The following is a 9,647-nucleotide window of genomic DNA, read 5'->3' as shown; positions in this document are numbered from 1 at the left end:
CAACTGCAGGAAACAGAAGCAAAGGAACAAAGCTCCCACCCAAACAAGACAAACACAGAAATTAGCACCTAGACCTATAGTCACCCCAAATCGAGATCCCCAAGAACCAGCTTAAGAATACAACCAATAACAGCCAGGTCAATATGTAACCACCACAACCCAGATATCTTACCACAGCAGGTCCTGAATATTCTAACAAAGTTGAAGCATAAGAAAAAGGCATTAATACCAAATAAATGGAGATGACAGAGGTCCTTAAAGAGGAAATGAATAACTCGCTTAAAGAAATCCAGGAAAGGCTGCTCTCGTAGCTCCCTCTGGCCTCCAGCACGGCTCAAGGGGTAGGAGTTACCGCAGCTATTCAGCAGTAAAACTTAACCAGGATGGCTGTGACCTAAAGTGCTCAGGAAGCCCCGGGGTCATGGCCCAGAAGCACACCGGAGAAGGAGGGTTGTGTGGAGCCCAGCACAGCTGTGGTGCCTCCCTCAGGACCTCAGGACCCTCTGTGGACCCTGAAAAACTTTCAATCTCAGGACTCAGGGACTCATCGGAGACGGCTCCTAATGGTACGCGCTGCTTCAACAGAGCACTCTGGTCCTAAGTACACACAGCCCCCGAACCCAGCCCACTGATCGGATCCAAGCCATGGTCCTCCAAGGGGTCCGGGACCACCTAGGGAAGGAGGTGACCCTGACGAGAGTGACGCGTCTTCGGAAGAGTCCGGAGTGGACCAGGAACTCTCAAGAGATAATGAGACTGGGTACCAGGAGGATGGGAGCCCTTCTTTTCTTTCCATTCCATCTGCGCGTAACTGCCAGGGAAGCCCTAGAGTCCCTGAAGGGGCTCACTCCGAGGAAGGAGATGGCCCTTCTAGCAACTTCTGCCACCATTGCACCTCTCCAGCCTTGGGGGAAGATGAAGAATTAGAAGAAGAATATGATGATGAGGAACCTCTTAAGTTTCCCAGTGATTTCTCACGTGTGTCCAGTGGGAAGAAACCCCCATCCCGGAGGCAGAGACACCGTTTTTTGACCAAGGAGGATACTCGGGATAGTGGACGCAGAGATCCCAGGTCCCCTGGTCATCATCGGCTGGGCCGAAAACGAAATCAGGCGGATAAGCGCAGAGGCCTGGGACTGTGGGGAGTAGAGGAACTATGTCAGCTTGGACAGGCTGGCTTCTGGTGGCTGGTTGGACTTCTGGTATTGGTGAGAGAGTATGTAGAAACTTGTGGCCATCTCATTTATGCATGCAGGCAGCTGAAAGGCAGTGATCTGGACCTTTTTCGAGTTTGGGTGGGAGTCTGGGCAGGGAGATTGGAGGGCTGGGCCCAGGTGATGGCCCAGTTTCTAAGCCAGAGCTTTTACTGTGCAGCGGGGCTATTCACCCGTTTTCTTAGGCTAGTGGGTGCTTTCCTACTTCTGGCTCTTGCCCTCTTTTTGGATTGTCTACAGTTGGGCTGGCGGTTTTTGGTGGGCCTGGGTGACAGTTTAGGCTGGAGGGATAAGACCACTTGGATGTTGTCTTGGCTGGATTCTCCAGCCTTGCATCGTGGCTTGACTCTGTTTCGAGATAGCAGGGCATGGCAGCAGCTGGTAAGATTAGTTCAGTGGAACTGGCTGGAGTTGCCTTGGGTCAAGCAGAGGACTAATAAGCAAGGTAATGCAACTGCAGCTAGTGGGCGCTACTGCCAGCCAGAAGAGGAAGTGGCCCGCCTTTTGACCATGGCTGGGGTTCCTGAGGATGAACTCAACCCTTTTCATGTGCTGAGGGTTGAAGCTACAGCATCAGATATTGAACTGAAGAAGGCTTATAGGCAGCTAGCGGTGATGGTTCATCCTGATAAAAATCATCATCCCAGGGCTGAGGAGGCCTTCAAAGTTTTGCGGGCAGCTTGGGACATTGTCAGCAACCCAGAGAGGCGGAAGGAGTGTGAGATGAAACGAATGGCAGAGAATGAGCTGAGCCAGTCAGTGAATGAGTTTCTGTCGAAGCTACAAGATGACCTCAAGGAGGCAATGAATACTATGATGTGTAGCCGATGCCAAGGAAAGCATAGGAGGTTTGAAATGGACCGGGAACCTAAGAGTGCCAGATACTGTGCTGAGTGTAACAAGCAGTATCCTGCTGAGGAGGGAGACTTTTGGGCAGAGTCGAGCATGTTAGGTCTCAAGATCACCTACTTTGCACTGATGGATGGAAAGGTCTATGACATCACAGAGTGGGCTGGATGCCAGCGTGTGGGAATCTCTCCAGATACCCACAGAGTTTCTTACCACATCTTATTTGGTTCTCGGGTTCCTGGCACCAGTGGTCGGCAGAGGGCCACTCCAGAGGCCCCTCCTGCTGACCTGCAGGATTTCTTGAGCCGGATCTTTCAAGCACCCCCAGGGCAGATGTCCAATGGGAACTTCTTTGCAGCGCCTCACCCTGGCCCTGGGGCCACTCCGACCTCCAAGCCCAGCAGTACAGTACCCAAGGGAGAAGCCAAACCTAAACGGCGGAAGAAAGTGAGGCGGCCCTTCCAACGTTGACACCCTTCTCTTCCTTCCTCAAATCAATGTCAGGGAGTCAAAAGGGCTGTGTACAGCACAGGATGGAATTTGATTTGTTTATTTTTAAATACTTTAAAAAGGGAAAAATTTAAGTTGTTCACTCAGTACTTAGAGGAAGTCCATGACCTATCCCCCCCTTCCCCAACACCTAGGAACTGAATCTTGTCTTCTGACAATACCAAAGAAATAGGAGGTGGCTAGAGCAAAGAGCTTAAGGTCTGGACCTAGTCCAGTCAGTCTGTTCCTAAGGTGTGGGAACTGGGGATTTCTCTGGGGTCTGTATGCCTTTATCTTATCATTTGCTCTCAGAGCAAGTGAAACACACCCCATTTTAAATGAGTGTATCTTATTTCTTAACCCCCTTTACCCTGATGTACTAGCTAAAATAATAAGCATGTAGCCCTAATTTTGAAGATACAGAATTCAGAGTGGAAACTGAATTTTTCCTTTGACTTTTCACTTTATGGGAAACCACCTAACTTCAGGCTTGTTGTTATAAGGATGGCCAAAATTAATTAATTTTTAAAAAGCAGACTTATGCCCTGTGCCCTTGGGTGAGGGGGAAGTACAGAGGGGTTCCCAGAGGCCCTCTTGTGAGCCAAGGGTTTGTATTTTTTTAAGTTTGTTCATATTTGTATGTACATATCTATTTAAAGCCAGGGGATTATCTTTCTATAAATATATAACTGGCAACTTAAAAAAAAAAAGAAAGAAAGAAATCCAGGAAAATACAAACAATTGGAGGAAATGAATAAATCCCTCAAAAAAGCCAGGAAAACAATAAAAAGATACAGATTAAGACAATGGATATGAAAATAGGACCCATCCTTTTGCAATATATAATAAACACACCTCAACATCAGGATAGACATTACCTAAGTGTAAAAGGCTAGAAAAATATAATCCAAGCAAATGGACCTATGAATCAAGATGATCTATCCACTTTTATATCTAACAAAATAGACTTCTGACCAGAATTAATCAAAAGAGATGAGGAAGGGTACTTCATACTCATTAAAAGAAAAAAATCAACCAAGATGGCACTTCAATTTTTAATATCTATGCCCCCAAACATAAAGGCACCCACCTGTGTAAAAGAAACACTAAGCTTAAGTCACTCATTGACCTTCACACACTGCTAGTTAGAATTTTCAGTATCCCACTCTCACCAAAAGACAGGTCATCCAGACAAAATCTAAACAGAAAAATGCTGTAAATAATTGACTTTATAAACCCAATGAACTTGGCAGATATTTACAGAATCTTTCACACAAACACAAAATAGTATACCTTCTTCTCAGCACCTCATGGAACTGTTTCCAAAATTAACCACATACTGATATGGAATAATCTTTTTGTACACTGTGAAGATTTGTTGTTCTCATTGGTTTAATAATAAACTAACTGGTCAACAGCTAGGCAGAAAGAGGTTAGATGGGAGAAACAAACTGAGAAAATGCTGGGAATTAGAAGGACAGAGTCACAAAGGAGGATTCGTAGAAGATGAGATAACAAGCCATGAGCCATGTGGCAGCAGATAAATTAACAAATATGGGTTAGTTTATGTTGTAAGAGCTAGTTAGTAACAAGCCTAAGCTATCAACTGAGAATTTATGATTAATAATAAGTCTTAGTGTCTGTTATTTGGGAGCTGGTTGGCAGGACAGAATTCCTGCAACTGATAAACACTTTCAACAAAGTGATGGGATAAAAGATTAACTCAGCAAACAAAGTAAAACAGAAATAAATACCAGTAGCATTATATAGAAATAACCATTGGACCAAGGAAGAAATCAGGAAAACCAAGCCCTTCACAATAGCCTTAAATAATATAAAATAACATAGAGAAACTCTAACAAAGCAAGTGAAAGGCTTGTATGAAAAAAATTTCAAGTTTTTGAAGAAAGAAATTGAAGACATCAGAAGATAGAAAGGTCTCCAAGCTCATGGATCAGTAGCAATAGATAGTAAGTTATATTAATAAAGATAGCATGGTATTATTATAAAAACAGACATTTTGATCACTAGTGTTGAGTTAAAGACACAGGCATAAATTCACACACCAAATACACACTGAAAAAAAGACAGCAGTTTCAACATATTATGCTGTTCAAAGTGGTTGTCTGAATGTAGAAGAATGCAAATAGATCCATATCTATCACCCTGTACAAAACTCAAGTCCAAATGGAGAAAATACCTCAACATAAATCCAGACATACGGAATCAACCTTATAGAAGAGAAAGTATGGAATATCCTCGAACTCATTTGCACAGGAGACAACTTCCTGAATATAACACCAATATTACAGACACTAAGATTTAAAATTAATAAATGGAACGTCATGAAACTAAAAAGCTCTGTAAGGCAAATTATACCATCAATAGGACAAAACAGCAGCCTACACAACAGGAAAAAGATATTCACCAAACCACATCCAACAGAGGGATGATTTCCAAAATATATAAAGAACTCAAGAATCTAGACATCAAAAAAAAATCCAATTAAAAAATGAGGTACAGATCTAAACAGAAAATTCTCAACAGAAAATCTTAAATAACCAAGGACATTTAAAGAAATGTTTAACATCCTTAGCCCCTAGGGAAGTGCAAATCAAAATGACTCTGAAATTCCATCTTACACCTATCAGAATTGCAGAGATCAAAAACACAAGAGACAGATAATGCTGAAGAGGATGTGGAGCAAGGATAACACTCCTCCATTGCTGGTGGGTGTGTAAACTTGTAAAGCTATTTTGGAAATCAATATGGCAGTATCTCAGAAAATTGGGAAATCAAGTATTAGGGAAACAGTATTTATGAAGGCAAAATAAAATCAAAACTTAATATTGTTTTTGAAGGGGAATTATTTGTAATTCTTAAATTGTCTTCCACATGAATTTGTTTAACCTATACTATAAAGCCTTAGGTGTGGTCATTTTAACCACCCATATAAACCTGGCACATATGGTTGTCATTTATCAATTAACAAATTTGTCTAAATTAAGATGAATAGATAATCTCTGTTGTAAGTTTTTATTTCACATTTGTTGAAACATTAGTTGTAATTCTCAATTTTATATAACATATATTTCTTTTATGGTTTTATTTTACTCAAAAGAAATAGTTACTAAAAGCAACCATTTAAAAATGAACATCCCAAAACTCAAATACTCTCTATACTCAACCAACTCTCAGTTCAGTAACCCAAAATCCCCATTTACAGACCCCTGGAAATCACATAAGATGTGACTAATTCTAATGCACTACCAATATTAATGAACTATCATGTATTTATGGTGACACTGACTGCTTGATTCTGGCCAATTTTCTAGAGTTTAAATTCATTCCACAAATACTTCTAAATAGGGGAGTAAGTATTATTACAAAGATAAAGGAGAAGAGTGAGCAGATCTTTCCAAGAACATGGTACTAAGTAGCTAGTGCATGAAAGCCAACACAGGCAGGCAGAGGAATCCATTCAAAGAGGTCTTACTCTTTGATTTCTCTTCTAGTAATCTCTTATTAGTGAAATGTTTGAGCACACTGTTTGATGAGTTCACATTTTTTAATTGGAGCCAAGTACTAGTTCTGACATAAGATTTAGCCCCTTACCAGCTGCTACATTAAGCCTTTTAATATCCTGTTTTATGTCACCTGCCCTTTTGGCATGAAATTAAATACATACTTCACAACACGAGCTAGTTTCAATCATATCATAAAAAGTTAAACTGACATATGAAACAGGTTATGTAGGTACATTTGTCAAATTATAATTTCCTGTTCCTATAGCTTTTTATAAAACACGGGTGATTTAAACAGTAGCTTGTCTTGATAAATTATTAAACCATAATTAAGAATTTTATCAAAATTTTTAAGGAGTTGAGTAGCTGGTATGCTATTAACCATATTCTTAGATAGAGCTATATTGTAGGCACACACAGAGATAGGCATCTTTTAGTTCATTACACAGTGTAAGTGGTGAAAGCAGTTATTGAAATAGAAGAAATACAATGGGGACATTTTCCTGACACGGTCCAAAGATGTAGAAGGGAGATTAAAAAATGTGTGACAAAATATTACCAAGAAGAGATTTAAAGATTAATTTTCTGTGATATTTTTAACTTTTATTTATTATACCAATTCTGTTTAGTTACAAATCTTAAATATTTCCTAAACCATTTAAAAATTATAATAATACTATTCTATGCCATATGCCTCTTTTTCCTGCTGAAAATTAGATTGAAATGCTGCTTTGTTTAAATCAGATTAAAATAAAACTAATACTAAAGATATTAAATAAAATAGCAAACTAGGAATAAAGTTGCCCTATTTATTGAGATCAGCTTCCATAACATGACTTACAAAATAAAAATGTATTATTATTCCCTTGTTTATACACACACATTTCAATATGAGTATGAATGATGCTTCATATTTTTTCAGCAGCATAGATAAGAAAATTAAGGCTTTGCCAGTTATCGGTAATCTTCTGAGTTCTTCAAACAGAGATGTTAAGCTACATACATGATATTCCTTCTGCAATATTTTTACTGAAGTAGATCCAGTAATGATTTGAAAAGTCAAAGCCAGAATTCCTCCTTTATAAACTTACTCAGATCTGTGTTTTCACAAACTGTTGGTATGCTGACAATTTCCAACTGTTTACCAGTAGTCTCGGATTTTGTTTCAGAAGCTTTACAGCTGATTCCCCAAACTCTTTTATTGTGATCCTAACAGACACTTGACAATGTGTCCAGACCAACACAGCTGATATCTGGCCATGAAGGTCCTAATTTGTTCTACCTACCTGTCCTAATTTGTACCACTTCCATAGACATGCTTCTGTCACTTGACACAAGATATTCAAGTCATAAACCCAAGCTATAAATTCTTGATACTTATCTCTTTTTATTACTCTATATTTAGTAGAAAACCACATCACTTCTACCGTCAGACTTGAATAATTCTTCTGAGCCTTTTCTAGCACTTCCTCCATTATATACCTCTGTTATGTCCTACCAAGATCATCACAAAGTTGCTTTTCTTCCTAAAATTGTCCTATTACAGTCACAACCATCCTTTCAAAATTAAATTAGATCACTTCAGGACTCAGTTCAAACTCAACAGTGTCTGGGTGAAGAGAAAGGCTTCATAGGCCTCAGAAGGTTCATCAGCCTCATACACAGCTCCTACCACTCTCATGGTCTTATTATCTGTTAAAGATTATAATTTGTTGTTCCTTCTTTCTTAAGTCATTTTCTTTCAGATAGTTACACAATTCTCTCTTCATACTTTATACCTTTGTCCAAATGCCAGGTACTCAAAGTTTTATAACCACCCACCTAAAAGACATGAATTTAGCTATTCTTCACTATTGTGGGACATTTGATCACACTATGTGAAAATGTGATGCTGTTTTATTCTGAATAGTTTAATAAAGAGCTGAGTGGCAAATAACTAGGCAGAAGAGGATAGGATGAACTTCCAGAGATAGATAGGAACTCTAGCAGGAAAATAAGGTACAGGGATTTTGCCAGGGAGACATAGAACAAGTTGGATACATGGTATTGAGCAGAGGTAACATGTGACAGAATGTAGATTAAAATAAATGGGTTAATTTATGTTTTAAGAGCTAGTTGGGAAAAAGCCTAAGCTAAGGTCAAGCTTTCATAATTAATAAAGAGTCTCCATGTCATTATTTGGGAGCTAGAAGCCCAAAGAAAGCCTGACTATATTTTGTGCCCAATACATGGCTCAACCACATGAACAGAGTCCACATCAGTCTGCTGCCACTCACAGTGATTCCAGAAAGCAGGCTGATCAAATTCCTAGAGATGGGTCAGGTAAATGCACCTCCCTGTAGGCATGAAGTTAGGCTGCCATGGAAAGGCAAGCAACAGCTGCAGCCCAGAGCCAGTGAGGTAGCCTGCTGGACCAACCCAAAGGGGGCAGAGCTAGCTGCTAGCACCATGAGCTAAGTGGAGCCCCACAGCAGGTTTTGCCTGGCAGTTTAAGGTTTGATTCACATGGTCATAGAAGGCTTCAAGCCTGCAAAAAAGCTAGGTCCAGACCAAGAAAACATGTGAACATAGTCATAATAAATAAATTAATAAATAGTAGAAAAATATTTTTTTTATATTTTATTTTTTTTTATTTTACAATACTATTCAGTTCTACATAATAGCCACAGATTCCCTTGTTCTCTCCCTTCCTGACCTCCTCCCCTTCCCCCCAACACACCCCCCATTCCCACCTCCTCCAGATCAAGGTCTCCCCCGAGGACTGGGATCGACCTGATAGACTCAGTCCAGGCAGGTCCAGTCCCCTCCTCCCAGATTGAGCCAAGCGTCCCTGCATAAGTCCCAGGTTTAAAACAGCTAACTCATGCAACAAGCCCAGAACCTGGTACCACTGCCTAGATGCCTCCCAAACAGATCAAGCCAATCAACTGTCTCACCTATTCAGAGGGCCTGATCCAGTTGGGGGCCCCTCAGCCTTTGGTTCATAGTTCATGTGTTTCCATTCATTTGGTTATTTGTCCCTGTGCTTTATCCAACCTTGGTTTCAACAATTCTCACTCATATAAACCCTCCTCTTTCTCACTAATTAGACTCCCAGCGCTCTACCCGGGGCCTAACCGTGGATGTCTGCATCCAGATTCCTCAGTCCTTGGATGGGTTTATGGCACAACTATTAGGGTGTTTGGCCATCCCATCACCAGAGTAAAATAACATAAAAAGAATAGTCCACATAAGGATGGGAAATACTTTAACAAAAGATGTTTGGATCCTATATAGTGATAGATTAAATTTTTAAAATGCTAATGGACAAAAACTACAGCTGCTAAGACACATTGAATTCTAAAAATGGCTGCTGGATTGAACAGCCTATATATTTTAAAGATGTCTTAACTTTAGAGTTGAAGTAAGGAAATGTATTGTATTGGGGGATAAGTTATGCTGTTGATACCTAGGAAACAAAACACTATGATTCCATTATAAAGATAAGATTTGACTAGGGGAGACCTCCTGAGGATCTTGGCTGCAGACATGAAGGAAGAAACCAAGAGAGACTACAGGGCAGGTGATGAGT

The 9,647-nt window shown here is 40.1% G+C and overlaps 1 pseudogene; it reads left to right on the top strand.

The window, feature by feature from the left end:
- The first annotated feature begins 421 nt into the window (after positions 1 to 421).
- On the top strand, positions 422 to 2,647 carry LOC114709781 (annotated as a pseudogene).
- Positions 2,648 to 9,647: the final 7,000 nt, after the last annotated feature.

Source organism: Peromyscus leucopus, chromosome 1, assembly GCF_004664715.2.
Source record: "Peromyscus leucopus breed LL Stock chromosome 1, UCI_PerLeu_2.1, whole genome shotgun sequence".
Lineage (NCBI taxonomy): Eukaryota > Metazoa > Chordata > Mammalia > Rodentia > Cricetidae > Peromyscus > Peromyscus leucopus.
Note: the sequence above shows the minus strand (reverse complement) of the source record. Positions and strands in the feature narration are given on the sequence as shown.